This window comes from Tamandua tetradactyla, chromosome 3, assembly GCF_023851605.1.
Source record: "Tamandua tetradactyla isolate mTamTet1 chromosome 3, mTamTet1.pri, whole genome shotgun sequence".
In the NCBI taxonomy this organism is placed as follows: Eukaryota; Metazoa; Chordata; class Mammalia; order Pilosa; family Myrmecophagidae; genus Tamandua; species Tamandua tetradactyla.
Window position 1 is genome coordinate 108,809,750 of NC_135329.1, and position 22,172 is coordinate 108,831,921.

Genomic DNA, 22,172 nt, shown 5'->3' on the forward strand with positions numbered 1-22,172 from the left:
ACAGAGTTCAAATCAGCCATTTCTCTAAAGGGCTTTCATCCCTTTTGGAGGAAAATGATGTAAGGGCTTCTTTTTTTAAAGCTGCTTTAATTGTGAAACAATAATATAAATATAAAAATATATATATATATAATATATATACATATATGAAATATAGCATATATACAAAAAAGCAAAACATTTCAAAGTACATTTTAACAAGTAGTTGTAGAGCAGATTTCAACATTTGATATGGGTTACAGTTCCACAATTTCAGGGCTTTCCTTCTAGCTGCTCTAAGACATTGGAGACTGAAAAAAAAAAAATCCATGTAATGATTCAATAGTCCTTCTCATTTATTAAATCCTAACTTCTCTCTTATAACTCCTCCCTCTCCTTTAATCCTTTTCCCATTCTTTAGGGATACTTGGGTTATGATCATTCTAACTTTTTTCATGTTGAAAGGCATATCAAAAATATCAAGTAGGGGGACGGAACTGGTTGATGTCATTGGAGAGACTGGCCCCTATGGGTTTCAGGACTTATCTGGCTAGGAAGGAAACTCAGTGCATGAAACTTTCGTAGGATCTCAGATAGAGCCCTGGGTATTCTTTAGGGTCAACAGGAATGATGTCGGTTGAGATTTGACAAAATGTGACAGTTAGCAATAGCTAAACTTAAGCTTGCTTAAGAGTAGCCTCTCAACTCTATTTGAACTCTCTTAACCACTGATACCTTATTTTGTCACATATCTTTTCCTACTTTTAGTCCAGAAGGCATTGTTGATCACATGGTGCCTGGGTCAGGCTCATCCTTAAAAGTCATGTCCCACATTGCCAGGGAAACTCGCACCCCTGGACATCATATCCCCCATAGTGGAAAGGGTAACAATTTTGCTTGCAGGGCTTAGAGAGAGAGGGAGAGAGAGAGAGAGAGAGAGAGAGAGAGAGAGAGAGAGAGAGAGAGAGAGAGAAAAGTCACATCTGAGCAGCAAAAGTGGTTCTCTGCAAGTAACTCTTAGGCATAATTATATGTAGGCTTAATTTCTCCACTGCAGAAATAAATTTCATAAAAGCAAAAGAGCAAACTTCAACATCAAAGGCTTGGCCTATTAACTTGGGAGTCCTTAGTATTTGATAGTATTTGAAGTTTCCCAGGCGGGAAAGTTTAGTAGTTCCATATTTTTTCTCCAGTTCCTCAAGGGACTTTGCCAGTTTTTTAAAATCATCTGCTCAATATACCCTGCGATTGATCCAGATATTACATTAAGCTACATGAAATTTCAAGCCCTCATTCCCATTGGGGTACCCTGTGTTTGGGTTCTTTAAATGAACTATCCAAACAGGTTGAATTAGACTGTGTGCAATAGAAAATTCAGGGTTTGGGCAAAATAAAGCTCTCTCATTTGATCTCAAACAATAGGTAAACTTAAAAAATACAGATAGTCATCCTTTATTCTATATTCTGATTTACTTTAGTCCCAATCCGATCCCTTCATTTTTATCTCTAATTGAAGCCTGATTTATTTTTCAGTTTCAGCAGTTGTATGTAATAATGCTGACTTTCAGAGCTGCAGAATTCCAAATCTGAATCTGGATGTCACACAGGTACCTAAAGCCCCAGAGAAATACCAGGTTATACATATATAGCCCAGCATCTCAAAATCTAGAAATAACATTTTAAGCTCAGGAATAAATGTGACTACTATATGAGCTTACAAATCCAATTTCCTCATAAATATTTACTAAAAGAAACTATACAATATTTGTCCTTTTATTTTTAGCTTATTTTGCACAACTTAATGTCCTCAAGGTTCAATCACATCATCCCCGTCTCAAGACTTCGTCCTTTCTGTAGCTGCAAAATATTCCATCATATGTACACACCTCAGTTTGTCTTTCTGTTTCTCAGTCATTTCACTCTTCAGACACCTCCATCCATTGGGCATCATGGATAATGTCCAAAATAAACAAACCGGGTCTCACAGTGCCTCACTTAGTTGTACAGTCATCATCACTCTCAATTTTTTTTTTTAGACAATTTTCATTGTTCCACAGAAAAACATGCCCTCTCCAACAAGAAAATCCAAAAACTCCCCTAAAGTCTTGTCCCTCTCCTCCAATTATTTACCCCTACTATTGCTGTGGTACTGGTGGTGTCTTCCTTGCATGCTGTAACTATAGGCTGCAGCATGCAATAATAGTTTTCCCACTATACCCCTCTATAATATTGAGTCATTGTATAAGATCCATAAATTTGAATTAGTTCAGAGGAGAACTTATTTATATTTGTAGTTAATCAGTAAGATAAATGGCTCTGTACAACCCCTTTCAATCATAGTCACTTTCAGTATGGCAATATTATTTATAAACCCACTTATGAACTGCCATCACTTCTATCTATCCCATATATTTAAGTTCAATCTTATTAGGTGACCTTTCACCTATCTCTAGTCTCTGTGTATCTCTAAGTCCCCTATATTATGTATTATGGGCCTCTGATTTTAACTTTACCATGGAGTCATAGTATCTATTCTTTCGTGTCTGGCTTATTTCACTTTGCATTATGTCCTCAGGGTTTATCCATATTGCCATATGCTTCAAGATTTCATTTCATCTTGTGCTACATAATATTCCATTGTATGTATATACCACATTTTGTTTATCCACTTGCCTATTGATGGGCAATTGTATTGAACAATGGTGTGCAAATGTCTGCTTGTGTCACGACTTTCAGCTCTCTGGGTATATACTGTGTATTGATATTGCTGGGTCGTAGGGCAACTTGATACTTAGTTTTCTGAGGAACTGCCAAACTTTCTTCCACAGCGGCTTTACCATTCTACATTCCCACCAGCAGTGAAAGAGTGTTCCAATTTCTCTACATCCTTTGCAACATTTGTAGTTTCCTATTGGTTTAATAGCAACCATACTTAATAGAAGTGAGGTGATATCTCATTGTAGTTTTGATTTGTATTTCCCTTGTAGCTAACGAAGATGAACATCTTTTCATGTGTTTTTTTTTTAGCCATTTGTATTTGCTGTTTGACAAAATGTCTATTCATGTGTTTTGCCCATTTTTTAATTGGGTTGTTTGTTCCTTAGTGCTAGAGTTGTATGATTTTTTTTTTATATACTGGATATCAAACCCATTTCCCATATGTGGCTTCCAAATATTTTCTCCCATTAAGTTGGCTGTCTTTACTGTCTTGGCAAAGTCCTTTGAGGCACAAGAGTATTTGCCTGTGAGAAGTTCCCATTTATCTATTTGTTTTTTTGTAGCTTGTGCTTTGGGTATAAAATTTAAGAAGCTACCTCCTATTACTAGGTCTTGAAGATGGTTCCCTATATTTTCTTATAGGAGTTTTATGGTACTAGCTTTTATATTTAGGTGTTTGATCCACTTTGAATTAATTTTTGTATAGGGTTTAAGGTAAGGGTCCTCTTCCATTCTTTCGGCTATTTATATCTAGTTCTCCCAGGCCCATTTATTGAAAAGACTATTCTGTTGCAGTATAGTGGATTTGGTGGCCTTGTCAAAGATCAATTGACCATAGATTGGTAGTCTATTTCTGCACTCTCAATTTGATTCCATTGATCAATATGTCTATCTTTGTGCCAATATGTGCTGGTCTGAAAGGAAGTATGCTGCCTAGGAAAGCCATGTTTTAATCAAAATCCCATTTCATAAAGGTAGAATAATCTCTATTCAATACTGTATGTTTGAAACTGTAATCAGATCATCTCCCTGGATGATATGGTTAGTCAAGAGTGATTGTTAAACTGGATTAGGTGACGACATGTCTCCACCCATATGGGTGGGTCTTGATTGGTTTATTTGAGTTCTGTAAAAGAGGAAACATTTTGGAGAATGGGAGATTCAGAAAGAGCAGCACCACAAAGCAGAGTCCACGAGCCAGCGACCTTTGGAGATGAAGAAGGAAAACACCTCCCAGGGAGCTTCATGAAACAGGAAGCCAGGAGAAGAAGCTAGCAGATGATGCCATGTTTGCCATGTGCCCTTCCAGAGGAGAGAGGAAACCCGACCATGTTCACCATGTGCCTTTCCAGATGAGAGAGAAACCCTGACTGTGTTCGCCATGTGCCCTTCCACTTGAGAAAGAAGCCCTGAATTTCATTGGCCTTCTTGAACCAAGGTATCTTTCCCTGGATGCCTTAGATTGGACATTTCTATAGACTTGCTTTAATTGGAACATTTTCTCAGCCTTAGAACTGTAAACTAGCAAGTCATTAAATTCTTCTTTTTAAAAGCCATTCTGTTTCTGAAATATTGCATTCTGGCAGCTAGCAAACTAGAACACAATACCATGCTGTTTTGACCACTGTGGCTTTATAAACTTTAAAATCAGGAATTGGTAGTTCTCCCATTTAATTCTAGTTGAAAATATTTTTGGCTATTTGAGATCTCTTTCCTTTCCAAATAAATGTGATAAATAGCTTTTTCCAAGTCTTCAAAGTAGGTTATTCGAATTTTGATTGGCATTGCAATGAATCTGTTAAAACTGACATCTTAACAACATTTAACCTTCCTTTCCATGAGCACAGAATATCTTTTGACTTATTTAGATATTCTTTGATTTCTTTTAGCAATGTTTTATAGTTTTCTGTGTACGGGTCCTTTACATCCCTGGTTAAATTTATTCCTAGATACTTGCTTCTTTTAGTTCCTATTTTGAATGGATTTTTTTCTTCAATTGTCTCCTCTGTTAAGTCATTACTTGTATATAGACACATTACTGGTTTTTTCACATTAATCTTGTATCGTGCCACTTTGCTGAATTTGTTTACTCACTCAAGTAGATTTGCTATAACTTTCTCAGGATTTTACAAGTATAGGATCATGTCGTCTTCAAATAAAGTAATTTTTACTACTTCCCTTCTGATTTGGATGCATTTTATTTCTTTTTCTTGCCTGTTTGCTGTAGCTAGAACTTCTAGCACAATGTTGAATAATAGTGGTGACAGAGGGCATCCTTGTCTCATTTCTAACCTTAGGGTGAATGCTTTCAGTTTCTCATCAGTAAGAATGATGCTGGTCATGGGGTTTTCATATATGCCCTTTATCAAATTGAGGAAGTTTCCTTCAATTCCTACCTTAAAAAAATATTTTTATTGAATTTTTACATTGTATAGCTGTGTGTTCATTATCACAGTTGATTCCTACCTTTTTAAGTGTGTTTATCTGAAAACAATGCTGAATTTTGTTGAATGCTTTTCTTGTGTTGAATCACCCTTACATGACTGGTATAAACCCCACTTGTTCATGGTGTATAACTCTTTTAATGTGTCATTGGATTCAATTTGCTAGTATTTTGTTGAGAATTTTTGCATATTCATTAGGGAAATTGGCCTGTAGTTTTCCTTTCTTGTAGTATTTTTATCAGATTTTGGTATTAGAATGATGTTAGCTTCATAACATGAGTTTGGTAGTGTTCCTTTTTCCTCAATTTTTTTGAAATCTGGGCACTATTGGTGATAGTTCTTTTTGAAATGTTTGGTAAAATTCCAATGTGCAGCTATCTGGTCCTCGGTTTTCTTTGTAGGAGGATTTTTGATAACTTAATCTTTTACTTGTGACTGGTTTCTTGATATCTTCTATTTTTTTAAGTCAGTGTAGGTTTCCTTGTGTTTCAAAGAAATTGCTCATTTTATCTAAATTGTCTAGTTTGTTGGCATATAGTATCCTCTTATGATTTTTTAAATTTCTTCAGGGTCCATGATAATGTCTCCCCCCTCACCAATTTCTGATTTTATTTGCATCCTCTTTCTTTTTTCTTTGTCAGTCTAGCTAGGTGTCCATAGTTTTGATTGAAGAACCAACTTTATGTCTTACTGTTTATATTGTTTCTTTGTTCTTCAATTCATTTATTTTTGCTTTTATCTTTGTTATTTCTCTTCTATTTGCTTTGGTGTTAGTTTGCTGTTCTCTCTTAAGTTCCTCCAGGTAAGCAGTTAAGTCCTCAAATTTTGCTCTTTCTTGTTTTTTAATGTAAGCATTTGGGCAATAAATTTCCCTCTCAGCACTGTCTTTGCCACATCCCATAAATGCTGTTGTCTCATTTTCATTTGTCTCCAGAATTTTACTGATTTCTCTCACAATTTCCTCTTTGATCCCTGATTGTTGAGAGTGTGTATTTAACTGCTATATATTTTTGAAAGTTCTGTTTCTTAGGTGGTTATTGATTGCCAGCTTCCTTCTGTTGTGGTCAGAGAAAGTGTTTTGAATAATTTCAATCTTTTTAAATTTATTAAAACCTTTTTCATAACCCAGAATATGATCTATCCTGGAGACCGTTCTGAACACTGGAGAAGAATGTAAATCCTGGTATTTTGGGGTATAATGCTCTATATACGTCTGTTAGTTCTAATTCATCTATCATGTTAAGTTCTCTACTTCCACACTGATCCTCTGTCTGGTTGTTCAATCTATAGAGGAGAGTGGGATATTGAAGTTTCCCATTATTATTGTTGAAACATCTATTGCTTCCTTCAGTTTTGCCAATATTTGCTTCATGCACTTTGAAGGTCCTTGATTGGAAGCATAAACATTTATGATTATTTCTTCTCAGCGAATTATCCCTCTTATTAACATATAATGTCCTTCCTTGTCTCTTATGATATCTTTATATTTAAAGTCAATTTTGTCTGATTGTATAGCTATTCCTACTTTCTTTTGGGTACAGCTTGCATGGAACATCTCTTTCCATCCTTTCACCTTCAATTTTTTTGTAACCTTGAGTCTGGGTGGAGTTTCTTGTAAGCAGTGTATAGATGGATCATATTTTTAAATCCATTTTACCAATCTATCTTTTAATTGGTGAGTTTAGTCTGTTAATATTCAAAGTTATTACTGTAAAGGCAATTCTCGAATCTATCATCTCATCCTTTGATTTTTATTTGTCAGATCTATACATTTTCCCCCTCTCTCTTTTACCCTTTAAGTTACCCTTACTGATACTCTTTCATTGTGTGCCTTCCTCCAGACCTCCCTCTCCTGTCTTTTAAAGGACAGCTTTTCTAGATAAAGAGTTCTTGGCTGGAAACGTTTCTCTTTCCATTTCAGAATTTCAGAATCTTAACTATATCATACTACTGCCTTCTTGCCTCCATAGTGCCTGTTGAGTAGCCCACATTTGGTCTCATGTAGCTTCCCTTGTATGTGGTGCATTGATTTTCTCTTGCTTCTTTCATGATTTTCTGCTTCTCTTCAGCATTTGACAGTCTAATTAGTATGTGTCTTGGAGCAGGTCTATTTGGATTTATTCTATTTATTCTATAACCCAAGGGGTTCCTTGGGTTCCTTATGTCTTTTATAAAGGTTTCAAAGTTTACCTCCATTATCTCCTCAACTAATCTTCCTAGCCCTTTTCTTTTCTCCTTCTCAGACACTTATGATTCTTATATTTATTTACTTCATGTTGTTTACTTCATTTTCCTGAAGTACAATTTCAATGTTTCCATTTTTTTTGCCATTTGTTCTTTTGTGCATTCAAATTCAGTCATCTTGTCCTCTACTTCACTTATTCTTTCTTCTGCCTCTTCAAATCTGCTGTTGTTTGTCTCTACTATATTTTAAATTTGGTCTACAGTATCTTTCATCTCTGTGAGAGCCAGTATTTTAAAATTTATTCTCTCAAATTCTTCTTTATGCTCTTCTAGTGTCTTCTTGATATCCATTATGCCATTACCCACCCCACTAAATTTATTTAGGAGATTTGTATGAATGTCTGCATCTCCTCTGGTGTTTTAATTTGGTCATTTAGGTGGGCTGTATCTGCCTCCATCTTCATTATCTTGACAAGGTTGTTTTGAAAGTTGATTTCCCTCACTTGTCTAAGGTTTTGTATTTGCTTGGATTTGCATTGAAGGTCTCTTTTGCTCTTGGTTTGTCAGTAATTCCCTGCAAAACTGAGGCCCAGACCTCATGCAGGAGGTCCAACTCTATTTGAAGATCTGTTGAAAACTAGGCAGGTAGGTGGTTTGCTAGACTGTACTTTCTGCTTCTTTCCAGCAGATAGTATTATGAGCTACCTCTTCCCCACAGGTTTAGGTCTCCTGGACTGTGGCATCCAGCTGAGCAGTATGGAGACCCTGTGCAATTCCAGCCAATGCTCCTGGTCTCAGTGCATGCTGAAAGACATCAGACCTGGGACTGGGGAGTGGGCAGTGTGCAAATCAGCAGAGAATCTACTTATGGACTCAGTGGGTGTGGTGGCCACCAGGCTCCCACTTGGAATGACCTTGGACTGTGGGACTGAATATTTCGACTGCGCCTTCCCTCAGCCAACCAGGAAAAGCCTGGTGGTGTGGTGCAACTCAGCTTGCTTCCTTTGCCATGCTTCTCTATGTGTGTATGCTTGAGTGTTCTAGGCCTCTGTAGGGAAAGGAAAGTAGTGCAGGTCCCAATGAGTCTCTTTCACCAGCCAGTTGTCAGACTGGCTCTACTCTATGTCTCCTCTTCCTCCCAAAAGGAAGGCTCATCAGTCTCTTCCATAAATCAGGCACCCAAAGTGGCCTGCCTCAGAGGTCAGAGATAGGCACTGTGCACTAGCTGGAAGGTCTCTGTGTGTAGGCAAACCAAGTCTGCTGAGCTCCCAGCTGCAGAACTGAGAGGAAAGATCTACCAAGTTAGCTGTGGAGGCAGGCAGGGGTGCTGGAGCACCCCACTCCTTCCTGTGCATCATCTTTACCCCAGGTGAAGATTCAACTCAACACACTCACCCCATTCTCTCCATCCCAATTTCTGTTTTTTCATCCAGAACATCCCTATCCAGTGTAGAACAACCCCTCTGGTCACTCACATACTAGAATGGCTGTTCTGGTAATTTCTGTGTCACTTCTTTATTTGTTCCCTGGAGGAGGGGTAAACTCAGCCTATCCTACTCCACCATTTTCCTGGAAGCCCTTCTTACAGATATTTTGCATGGATAACATTTCTTGGTTTTCAAGGCTTCTTTCCCTGCACTAAGAATTTGTTGAAGGCTCTTGGTGTGGTTAAAACCCCACCGTAGCATGGAGCACATAGCCTGTAATGGCTTTTAAATCAGATCCTTCTCTTTTTTCCCTGACCTAGACCAGAGATCCCAGATAAGTTTCATTTGCAATTTACTTCCCTATTCAAATAGTCTTAATATCTTTAAAGAACCAAACTCATAGGACAGAACTTAAACTATTTAGTCTGGTATCCACCACTATATGCTGCTTGACTTTAATTTACATTTCCAAACTTTTCAGGTTAACATATATATGTATATATAATCTATGCTAATTAGACAAGTCTATTAGTTGTTCATGAATTCTCCAAAGCCATTGTAACTTTCAAACCTGTGTTCATATTTTTATAGTCATCTGGTGGAATGCATTCCTCTTTCCTTTATTTATTGTGATTCATTTGTCAGCTAAGGATCCAATGCAAATCCCACCTACTCTTTAAAATTTTTGCCACCCATTCACATTGCAATGTTCTTTTCCTCCTTTTTATAACATATTGCAGGGCAGGCAATGGTGGCACAGTGCAGAGTTCTTGCTTGCTATGCTGGAGACCGGGGTTCGATTCCTGGTGTCTACCCATGCAAAAAAAAACTATAACATATTGCAAGCTTCCTCCTGTCTGCAACATTGCCATATTCTTTCTCTTTCAGTAAATCCTTTGCTCAGAATGTAAGAGACCCTTTTATTAATATTTGCAGATTTACCAATTTATTCCCAAAGAATTTTTTCATACAACATTGGAAATCCAATTTTCTTTGCTTATTACACAATTCATTTGGAAGTGTCAATATTTGAGTAGTAAGAATAAAGCATTTTGATGGGGAATTTGAAATAATTTGTCTTCTAATTTTGCATGACATAGTCTTATTAAGATAAATAATAAAAAGAATTAGAAAGAGCAGCATAAATAGATATTATGATGAATCACTGTTGTAACATGCCATATTCTTAGAGGCACTTCACATAAGCATTTTATTGTATCTTTAGTTTTGAAACAAAAGCTTTCTCATTATCATATCATAATTTATATGATAAAATTATATAGAGAAAGCCCTGAGGACCCCTCCAAACCAAAGAAAAGAAAAATAACCCAAAAAACAAAAAAAAGTCCTTTCTTCTTTGAATTCTCTCTTGAGTTTCCTACTGAAAGCTTTTGAAGCTTGATATCACCCTCCAAGACAAGGAGCAGACAAACAATCACACTTCTAATTAGTTACCTTTGAACAATGAAAAAAAAAAAAAAATCCCTGCCCTAAATCTACCTCATAAGAGGGACAAAATCCCATCCAATCATAGAATTTATGCTAACTTCTTTTTTAAAGTATCTCTTTTGTTTGTAGTAGAGAATCTGTAAGCGTGCAGAAAACAGAATTCCCTCATTCTCCCTGCTCCCATTATTAGCACTTTACATTAATATGGTACCTTTGATACAGATGATAAGTGAATATTATTATAAATATATCTATTAATCATCATCCATGATTTACATAAGGGTTCACTAATTGTGTTGTACAGTCTTACAGCTTTTTTTAAAAATTTTTATTCTAACTATATATATATATATATATATATAAATTTCAATTTCCCATTTTATATATTCAAATATACATTTCAGTGTTGATAATTTTATTCACAATGTTGTGCTACCATCACCACATCCATTACCAAAACATTTCCACCATTCCAAAAGGAACCCTGTGCATTGTAAGCTTTAACTTCCTATTTCCTATCCCTATTGTATCCCCTGGAACCTATATTCTAGATTTTGACTCTATGAGTTTCTTATTCTAATTATTTCAAATCAGTGAGATCACACAATATTTGTCCATTTTTTGTCTGGCTTATTTCAGTCAAAATGATGTCTTCAAGGGTCATCCATTTTGTCACATGTATTAGGACTCCATTTATTTTTATGACTGAATAATATTCCATTATGTGTATATACCACATTTTGCTTATCCATTCATCAATTGATGGACACCTGAGTTGCTTCCATCTTTTGGCAGTGCGAATATGAACATCATGAACAACAGTGTTCTGTTTGAGTCCCTGCTCCCAGTGTTTTTGGGTTTATGCCTAGAAGTGGGATGGCTGAGTCATATAGTAATTCTATACTGAGCTTTCTGAGGAACCACCAAACTATCTTCCACAGTGACTACACCATTTCACATTGCTACCAGCAATGAACCAGTGTATCTAATTCTCCACATCCTCCCCAACACTTTTTATGTTCCATTTTTTAATAGTAGCCATTCTACCGGGTATGAAATAGCATCTCATTGAGGGTTTTGTTTGCGTTTCCCTGATGCCTAATGATGTTGAGATCTTTTCATGAGCTTTTTGGCCATTTGTATATTCTCTTTAGAGATATGTCTATTCAAGTTCTTGACCATTTATTAATTGGGTTGTCTGTCATTTTGTTGTTAGGTTGAAGGAGACCTTTAATATTGTGCATATTAAACTTTAATCAGATGTATGATTTCCATTTTTTTCTCCCTTTATGTAGGTTGTTTTACTTTCATGATAAAGTTCTTTGAGGAACAAAAGGTTTGCATTTTGATGAGATTTCATGTATCTATTTTTTCTTTTGTTGCTTGTGCTTAGGGTATAAAGTCTAAGAAACTACTGCTTAACAGAAGATCCTTCTGGTGTTTTGAAGCTATATGTTTCCCAGAAAAACATATTCTTAAAACTAAGCCATTCCTATGGATGTGAAACCATTCTAAGTAGGATCTTTTGGTGAGTAGGATGTTAAGTTGAGATGTGACCCTCCTCATTCAGGTAGGTCTTAATCCTTTTACTGGAGTCCTTTGTGAGAGGCTAAAAGACTGAAAGAAGACAGAAAGAAAAAACCCCAGAGAAACTCAGAGAGAAAAGCCAGAGAAGGTGAGAGAGGACACACAGTAAACAGAAAGGAAGCCTGAAGTAAGAAGCTCATGGCAATGTGATCCAGGAGAGAGGGGAGAGACAAGCAGATGCAGCCATGTGACAGAGGAGCTAAGGAGATTGACATAGCCAGTCTTTGTGGAGAAACTATAACCTGTTAATGCCTTGAGTTGGATGTTTCACAGCCTAAGAACTATAAGCTTCTAAGTTCCTAAATCCCCATTTAAAAAACCAACATCGTTTTCCCAGCATCATTTCATGAAGAGACTATTCTTTCTCAAATTAGTATTCTTTGGCCCCTTGCCAAAAATCAGTTGCCCATAAAGGTGAGGGTTGATTTCTGAGCTCTCAATTTAATTTCACTGGTTTATATGTCTGTCCTTGTACCATGTTATTTGATTATGGTGGCTTTGTAATGAGTTTTAAGATCAGTAAGGTGAGTCTTCCAATTTCATTCTTTTTCAAGATGGTTTTGGCTATTGGGGCTCCTTACCCTTCTATATGAATTTGGTGCTTGACTTTTCCTTTTCTGTAAAGAAAGTTGTTGGAATTTTGTTTGGGATTGCATTGAATCTATAAATCGCTTTTGATAGGCTTGACATCTTAAGAATATTCAGTCTTCTAATACATGAATATGGAATGTCTTTCCATTTATTTACATCTTCTTTGATGTCTTTTAGCAATGTTTTGTAGTTTTTTGTGTATATGTCCTTTATATCCTAAGTTAGATTAATTCCTGTTCCTTTAGTTGTTATTGTAAATAGAATTTTTTTCTTGATTTCTTCTTCTATGTTTCATTGCCTATGTATAGAAATGCTACTGATTTGGGAGTGATAATCTTGTACCCCACCACTTTGCTGAATGCATTTATAAGCTCTAGGAAGTTTATTATGGATTTTTCAGGAATTTCTATATATAAGATTATGACATCTACAAGTACAAAAAATTTTACTTCTTTTACTTTTCCTTCTTTTATTTTACTTTACTCTTCCAATTTGTGTGTCTTTCATGCCTTTTTCTTGACTAAGCAATTTTTATAATTGTCACTTTGGCTAAATAGGTAGCCAGCTACTGTTTAACAATATCTTTGATCTTATTTAATTAAGTATTCAAATTTCCTGACAACTTTGACATTTTACCTTACCAAAATGAAATCCTAAATATCTTTTGATTTGTTCTTTAATCTTATATAAAGAGGGGTGATTGAAATAATTAGGCATATTTGGTATGTTATGAAATTCATGGGCAATGCTGTCAAATTTAAAGGGATATTATAACTTCTTTTGGTTAAGTTTATACGAGTATAATGTTGTTAATGTAAATATTTCAGAAATTATATAGAATTTCCAGAGATTTTATAATGTCCTTACTGTCACTGATATATCCAGATACTGATCTTCCTGATACTGACAACAATATAGTGTTATTGGTTATAATTTTAATTATTTAAAAAAATATATTATATGCCATAAAAAATTTCCCTGCCAGTTTCATTGTTTTACTCTGACATTTCTTTGAAAGTGCTTGCAATCAGTTATAAATCAGAGCTTAGTCTTCAACAAAAAAGAACTTTAAATGAGAAGCATGATGAGTATATTAATCATATTCCACTTGCCAATTGCATAACCTTAGTAAAATTGTAAAAGTGGGACAGGGTCAAATATCTTGACAGACAGAATCCCTTGAACATCTTCCAATATAATTTATACAGTACCCCCTTCTATGAAATTTAATGGTGTCCTTGTTATTGTATGTCTATTTCTAAATATATAGAGACTACTCCTCATCATGAGGCTACTGCCTTCACAGTAGCTAAAAACTGTTAGATTCTGTTTTCTCCCCTTGTGAAATTCCTGCTGTTCTCTCAAGCAATGGAGATACCCTTTTTGCTGGAACTATAATTTTTAAAAAAACTTTGCAAGGTCTTACCCATCAACCAAAACTTCACTTTCCCTCTCATCCTCAATCATCAGGAAATATAGAAAGAACAAATGGTATCTTAACTAAATTAACTGAATTCTCTGAATTTCTTGGACTAAGGTTCTTCCTTTAACTTTGATGACCAGAAGACCTAGTCCTTTAAGAGAATACCAGCTGTTCCCCTTTGAAATCATAATGAAAAGAACCATGAGAATCATTTTGTCTTCTGTTATATCAGACTCCAATCTATTACAATCTGAAATTGCTGATTATTGTAGGAGACTATATCCTACTGGATATATTGCATATATCCAGTTTCACCATTCACAAATAAAGACTGCCTTTCCCAAGATTACTCTACATAGGAATCTATATGACCTTTAATGCAGAGACTTAGTTTACTGGGAGACACCTCAACGAAAGACTGCTTTGGAACCTAGATAGAAAGAACTTTTTTGAGTCTTATTGACCATGACTATGACAGCACAACTATAAGAAATTGACTCCTGGGTCAACATGTCATAACTAAAATGTGATCCAAGGCCTTAGGGGGATGCTCACATTTCAGTCCTCAAATTGGCATGAGGATCCAAAAACAAGCAGCGACTGATGTAGACAACTTCTGCCAAAGATGTAAGAACAAGAAGCTGACACCCAGAATCACAGATCAAGACCAACTGTATTTCTTCATCCTATTTCCTGTCTCTTCATTTTTGCTATCAGCTTAAATGTTCTATTATTCATCTTATACCCCTAAAATGCCCAATCTCCTTCTCCAATAATACTCTACCATCACCATGATTTCCTTTTATCTTCTTTTTAGCTGATTTTGCCCTGTGTACATTGTACATGTATATACTATGTATAGAAAAACAATTCCTTTGTTCTTCTTACATACTTTATAGCAAATGAAGGCAATCAGAGTAACTGCTAGGTTAGTACCCATCCCTCACTTCATTTCCCTACAGGTATTCTTGTAATAACCATCTCCCTTAACACTTGTAGACTTGGCCCAGATAGGAAACGTTATACCCATCAGATAAATTTTCCTTTTGGAATGACTCTGGGCTGCACCTTAAGAATCCCAAAGACTGGCATTATGATGTGGCCTCTTTAAACCAAGGAACATGGTGTTTTGCTAGAAAGCTAACAATACCCACCCTGTAGGGTATAGTAAGTGTTCATTTCTATATGACAAGATTTCTTTTAAATTCATGAGACAAGAGCATACTAGGGGCCAGATCCTCTTTAAAGACACCATTTTCTCCAAGCGCCTCAAAATTTTAGTAACCTAAGAATTTATTCCATTTGATGCACAAATTTCTGGTGGGTTGAAGGGTCAGGCAAAAGTAATTTTTAGTTGAATTGGACCAATATATCAGATAACAATGAATATGGTGATGGTTAAGATCGTCCTTTTGGAGTTTCCACCCAGTTAGCTCTACAATCAATATCCTAATTAGTAAAGGAAATAGATACCCTTATTATGCTCTTCAAGGGCATAATTTTATATGCAGACACAAGGCATACAAAGTAGTGCCCATAAATTGGATTGGTTTCTGCTATATAACTTATGCTGCTCCACAAATGGCTATTTTTGATAAGATTCCAAAAAGGAAAATGAGTGCTCATATGATCTCTTCCCATACTATAAAAACTTGTGTAGAGACAATTGCCAGACTAGAGATGGTTCTGAATAGGTCATGGAAAAACCATTAATCCAGGTTAAACTCATGGGGTGTTCCATTCTTGGTATTATTTCCCTTGTCATTGGGGCAACTATCTCTTTTGCTGGAAGGTATACTATAAGGTTACAGACAGTGTTAGAAAAGGTAACTTTAGATTTATTTGTCTCTGTCTAGGTCACTAGCTGATGAAGTATCAGAACTTTGCAAAGTGATTCTACAAAATCTATTGGCATTAGAATATAGATTAGTTGCTCATGGAGGGGTGTGTGCATTAGTGGGCACCCAGTGTTGTGTATGTGTAAATGACAGGAGGAAGTCAGAAAGAAGTTCACCAAGAGGTAGGGCAGTAGAAACGCATGCTACAGAAGCAACCAAATCTTACACACCATCCAAACCTGATTGGTCTGATTTTTTTTTTTTTTTTTTTTTTGGTTGGCTTCTAGGATCATCGGGACCTTGACTGAGAGATGTACGAATAAGGGCACTAGTTATTCACTTAATCAGAATTTTCATAATATCTCTCCTTCACTGTCTGATTGCTTGATTCTTTAACGCTACTACAAGAGCCACTAGCTTGATAAATGATAAGGCAGCCAACCCAGCTAGCCAATCGAGCCTCTAGTTAGTTATAATTGGCCCTATTCCTTTCTACAATTGATCTGCCTTCCTGGCTTAAGCAAAACTTTTAGTGTCACAAATGAAATACTCTAATCTGAAAAAATTGACTCTGATTTGTCTTTCAACAGTCCTGACCTGCTTGCACAACAAGTGGTATTGTTCATCTAGCTATCAAACTCTCAAAGATGCTAGAAGTTGATACTTACTGGGCAGGGGAGATACCATGATCACGAAGGTGGTTTTCCCAGGGCGAGGTTTGTCCATTGCACTCCGGATGTGCTGACCCCTGCGATCTCCCCAAATGTGGGAAACTCGACTGCATAATTTGTGGTAGTGGGGGACTGCATTCGTGCTCTCCCTTGGAAAAAAAAATGCTAGAAGTTGAGGTGGGTTTTTCCAAATGGAAAGATGATCATAGATGCAAATTACAGGACAAGAAGATCATGGAAGAAAACAATGGGACAACGAGAAATTAAACAAAAAAATAAGGTAAGCCTAAAGGAAGAGATTGAATTTAAAAAGGGATTTTGTATGCTACAAAATCAGTATCTAATAGAGAGGATTAGGCATATGCAAAGATAAAATAGAACTACAATCACTAATTAAGCCCTTCTTCTATGTCAGGCATTGTTCTAGTTTCTAGGATTCTACTTAGATGAAGAAATAGTTTCTTTCTTAACAGAGTAATCACATTCACCAGCAAAGGCAGCCGGCAAGCTGATCAATAGAGGGGTATTTTCAGTAGGAATCATGAGTTGGCAAGTGCCATCACCACTGTCTAGGAGAGAGAAACTGTCTTGGCCCAAGGACCAAGGCTCATTACAGAGCGGCTGGACGGATTAAGTTGCAAGAATGTAGGCATATTATGTAACAAACTCCACCTCTAGCTCTGGTTTTTATCTTCTGATTGAGATATGGTTCCTTAATTGATTTATCCATGCAAATAGTGTCATTATTTGAGGAGGAGAGTGGGCAGTCATCTTAGCCTATCTCTCATTGTAAATTATTTTGTTTTCCTGGTTAATGCTCCAGCCTATTATAATTCGGGTTAGTTTAAGTCTACATATGAAACAGTGCCAGGATTAGGGTGAAACGAGTGAAGCACTCTTCTTGGGCACAGGATTTAAGGGCAGGAAAGGGAATGTCAAAAAATTAAATAAAGACGAGATCAATATCACTGACCTTTCCTTTTGCCTCAGGCTCCAGTACATCTGCTCAGCATTGTTACTGGTTCTATCTTTATTTAAATTTTTGATATTTTGTTTATCAGTTTGTGTGTTGTTTTTGATATTTTAAAGCATTGCATTCAAGTGTTGTTTTTCTTCTGTACAGGCTTTTCATGCATCCTTACATTTTGCACCCACGACCAGTGAAGCATCATCCTGGCCTGAACCCCCTGAATCTGATATTGCATTTCTGACCTAAACTTTGAGAGTAACATTCCTGGGTCATGGTGTTTCCGCTAAGATAAATCATCCACCGGCCAAGTAGGCTGCCAGTCTATTGGATTTTCTTTGCTAATGTCCTTATTTTCTTAAAGATTATTTCAAATTGTTGTGAATTCTGTCTAAATTAAAATATAGCAGAGATTTCCTTCATTGCCCTCTTTGTGCTTGATGAGCTTTTCTAGATCGCAGTCTAAAATATGATATGGACATCACAAAACCTGATGATACTCATTGAAAGGGTATACAAATTGGTGAAATATACTCATTGAAAGGGTATACAAATTGGTGTCAAGGTAGTTTAAATGACTGACGAAGGAAAATCAATTTTAATGGTGAGGTAGAAACCATTAAATAAAACATCAAAAGTTTTATTATCTTACAAAACAAAATGAATATACAAAGGCTATAGCAACCCTTATACCCACAGATTTGGCTCTCCACCAACATGACAGCCACAATAATCACAAATGAGGTTTTTTCCTCTGTGCATCTGGAGCACAAAGCAGAACAGGGAATAGGTGTTTTGAGTATTAAATGCCTCCAGCCCTTGGGGTCTGAACCTGTGGGATGCAGCAGGTATCTGTTTCTATAAAAATGCCACCAGTTCTGCTGAACTGCTTATTTCACCTTTTTCTACTCTAACACTACCATTCAATTCCTAGAATTTGATTCTTAGAAAATGATTTTAGGAAGATATTTAAGGATGAGAGATAAGGGAGAATGAGAATGGGTTTTACTTCATAATTAAAATACAATCAAGGAGTCAGTTTGGGAAAGAAAAGAAAAACACAGGAATTGTTCAAGAGGCCACATAAAAGACCAAGGGATGGATTTTATCTCGACCCCTTTTTAGGCATGGGTTTTAGGCAAATTAAGTTTAGCTGACATGAGCCTAAGTTTCCTTATTTGTAAAATGAAGAATAATCACAAATTCATTTTGCTGGAGGAAAGACATACTAAGATAGTGTTTGAAAAGTCTCAAGTGCAGTGTCCTGCAATAGTAAGTGATTAATAAAAAAAAATCATTAAGATAGAAAGAACTTGAACTTAAATATAAAATAACCATATCTAATACACTGCAAACAGCACATACTTATGCATGTGTGGGTATATATACACACACATATATGTGCATATACATATAAATACCCACACCTGGGTGTGCAAGCATGCACATACACACAAATGTAAACACGTGTATGCACATTTTTCCATCCCTAAATTACTGAAAATATGGATGCTAGATGGTGTTATTATATTTTGATTTACAAACAAAATTTTACATTAAGCTGGGACTCTGAAATTATCCTCAATAAAAATTTATTTCCAGAAGACTCTTATTTCCCTGAAATGTAAAAGGAGGAAAAATGTCCTTTCATAAAACTTTTGATAGTGGAAGCATCTGAAAGTCTTGCAGAGGTGTCCTGGAATCATGCACATGTTCGGTAATTGAAGCAAAAAAACTTGATCAGAAAATGACAGGACTATTAACTTGAGTTTTCTCAAACGTAACAAGGAGTGCAAATTAAACCTGGGTTTCTAGGCCCTAGAGGCTTTTATAACTATCAGTAATGCTTATGAATGTTAAAAACTGAGCGTTCTCAGGACCTTTATTTTGGGGTTGCTGTTGTTAATGAGAGTCTTTTTGGGGTTTGATGACCCTCTTTGAGTAAATGTCTCTCCTAGATGGGGGTGGAGGGAAGGGAGAAGAAGAATAAGGAAAGGGGAGGGAGAGGGAGGGGCTTGCTGGAGTCTAACTTACATTTGGAAAGCAAATTGCCGTCCAAGCCCATCTGAGCAGAAGCATACCGTGGAGAACTTTAATAATGTTAACCCATTACACTTTATGAAGACCTGTGCTACAAAATGGAGTATTATATAGAGAAACTAATGAGCCAAAGCTGCAATTAGCTGAGCGGCATTGATGGCATATATGATCTGAACACTTTAAATATGTGAAACAACTCGGAGACGATTCAGAATGGAAGGTCATTCTGGATGTTATTTCAGCTATTCTTTCTGACGTGCGTTGTCTGAGCATTTACTTTATGACATCCACGCCCCCACGCGCTGTTTGGAATAAACATGTGGGTGAATCTCGTAGGCAGACTCCATGTCTTTATGTATCATTGCCTAAAACATCCAGCATAGGTGTAGCACATGATTAATTCTCAAAAAAGCTATTTAATAAATTCACTTGAAATGTGAAACAGAGTCCCTCTCTTTATGAAAGTGTAGTCAGCTTGCAAAGTAAATATGTGTAAAGAGTACTTGCAAGAGGTGAAGGCCATAAATGTCAAGGTCAGGGATAATCATGTGAACTTGGAGGTGAGAGAAAGGAAACCACACAAACCTGCTGGGTTATCTTCCCAGATGTGTGTTCTGTGCTCAACAGTTTGAGAAATAACTGAAATGGGAGGTTCATAGTGTTAAGCAATAGCGGGAACAGTGAGTCAGTTGTGGATAGGAAAAATAAAATGGATAGATTGAAGCATGAAAATATTAGAGGCAAAATCAGTAAATAGGAGATTGCTTCAGGCGTTTACTCTCAGTAGGGAATTAAACAGTTTGTTCTAATTAAAATGATAAAGGAATAAGGACCTACCTTAAACTGTCATTCATGGAGAGAATGGACTTTGGAAACAGACAGACATAGATTTAAATCCTGGCCCTGTCACTATGTGGCTTTATAATTTTGGGAAAATAATCTAATTTTTCTGAATAGCAGTTTCTTCATCTGTAAAATGGTCATTAAAAATTCCGACATTGTTAGATGGCTAACAGTACTAAGCAGAATAGATCTTCAATAAATGTCAAATATCTTCCCTTCATCTGGCCCATAAATCCCAGCTCTTTTTGTAGGCCAGGTAATTTGACACTTACCAAAGATCCAGTACACAGAAAGCTCTGAAATCAATCCTGCATACAAAAATAATCTGCTCTGCACCTTCACCCTTTTACTCTCTTTCTCTGCATATGTACCTTCCTCGCTGTCCTTCTTTTTTAGGGACACACATATGCACATGCATGCATGTACACACACAGATATTTATTATTCATGAATTCTACCCAGATAATTCACATTTATGATAGGGACTGCCTTTGTTTCTCTCTCCAAGGCAGTAGAAACCGATAACTAGAAGACCTTTTCATGGAGAAAGTAATTTTTTCCTATAACTTTCCACGCCTCTAATCAGAAGAGCGTTCTTTCCACTTCTCTCTTTTTCCCCTCTAGCAATTTAATTTCTTTGCAGTGAGGAGAAACTTGTTTTGCATACAGGAAAAAAGAATCCTTCCTTTCTCAAAGTGAAAAGAAGCAAGGTTTAGCAGAAAGTTGGACAGTTTTGTGTTCAAGGTTTTGTTTTGCCACTTAAACCAGATGGGAAAGCTTAGAACAAGTAGCAATCTTTTTGAGCCTCTCAGATTTCTCCCCACTAAAAACCAGGAAATGATAATTTCTGCCTTGCAGAGTTGTTGGATTAAATAAGATATCTTATTATCTCTGACAGTGTCAGAGGCATAATAATTTAAATTGGCCTCCTTGGCCAAAGTCTAATGATGAGTGTACCTTCTCTTACAAAAGAAAAAAAAATGTGAAATAAATAGAAGGTGGGTTATTTCTTAGCTTTTGGAGTATTATCTCTCATAGATGCCTAGTGTGGCTGAAGGATTAAGCTCAAGATGGACTCAAATATGAGTCACATAGGGTTCATTAGGGCTGAGATGCCCCAAGCCCCCTTATCTCTCCTGTGACCATTTCCCTTCCTACTTTTCTCTCCTCTGTCTTGACTTTCTTTTCCAGGTATTTTCCATTATTTGGCTGGCAGGGTAGGATTTTGGCTGAACAGGAGAGAGAAGCATCTGCAGTGATACTTGCTTCACTTTGATTCCATAGCACATCTACCTGTGGCTGGAAACTTGTCCTAGTGGACACGGTCATGAGATCCCCTCCTAGCTCAGGGGCCCCAGTAAACACTTTTGCAACCTCAGCTTTGTTCACAATTTTAAAATTATCTAAGATACATATCTTCAATAACTTATTGTTTCTTTCTCTAACGTCCAGTTAGTTCTTATGAAATTGTGAATTCAGTAGTCAAGGTTTCTTAAGAAGCGTTAGCTATACACCATCTCCTCTTAAAAATAAATACAACTTAAAAGAGCTAAAGTGAAACTTTGCTTTAAAATGTTAACTGATTCATCAGATAATCATTATTTACTATTTGATGGGCAACAGCAGGAAAAGGCATCATGAAAATCCCTATGATATGCATGATATTGACAAGTTTTGTCCTGGATAAAATTGGGAAATTGAACTCTTGTGTATCAGTACTATCTCATAGTGTTCAGGAAAGAAGCTTCTGGAATCAAACTACCTTTGTTTGAAGCACTTGCTCTGTCAATTACTAACTATGAATAGACTTGAGCAACTTGTTTAACCTCTCTGTGGGTCCTTTCCCTTATCTATGAAATGCACACATTAATTTAATCTACCTCACTGGATGTCTGCAATTACTAAGTGAATTAATGCAGATAAAGAGCTTAGACATGCCTGATCTAAGGACATGAATTGCTCAAGCTCTCAAAGAATGTGAGCTATTATTATTTTTACAATGCTTCTTTCC

The 22,172-nt window shown here is 36.4% G+C and overlaps 1 protein-coding gene and 1 non-coding gene across 5 annotated transcripts in view; both read left to right on the top strand.

The window, feature by feature from the left end:
- LOC143677591 (uncharacterized) overlaps nt 1-22,172 on the top strand; it is a 309,085-nt gene that overhangs the window by 273,043 nt on the left and 13,870 nt on the right. The gene's annotated exons all lie outside the window — the stretch shown is intronic.
- LOC143678374 (U1 spliceosomal RNA) lies at nt 16,301-16,464 on the top strand. Its single transcript, XR_013173187.1, has one exon. It is a non-coding gene; the product is annotated as a U1 spliceosomal RNA (small nuclear RNA).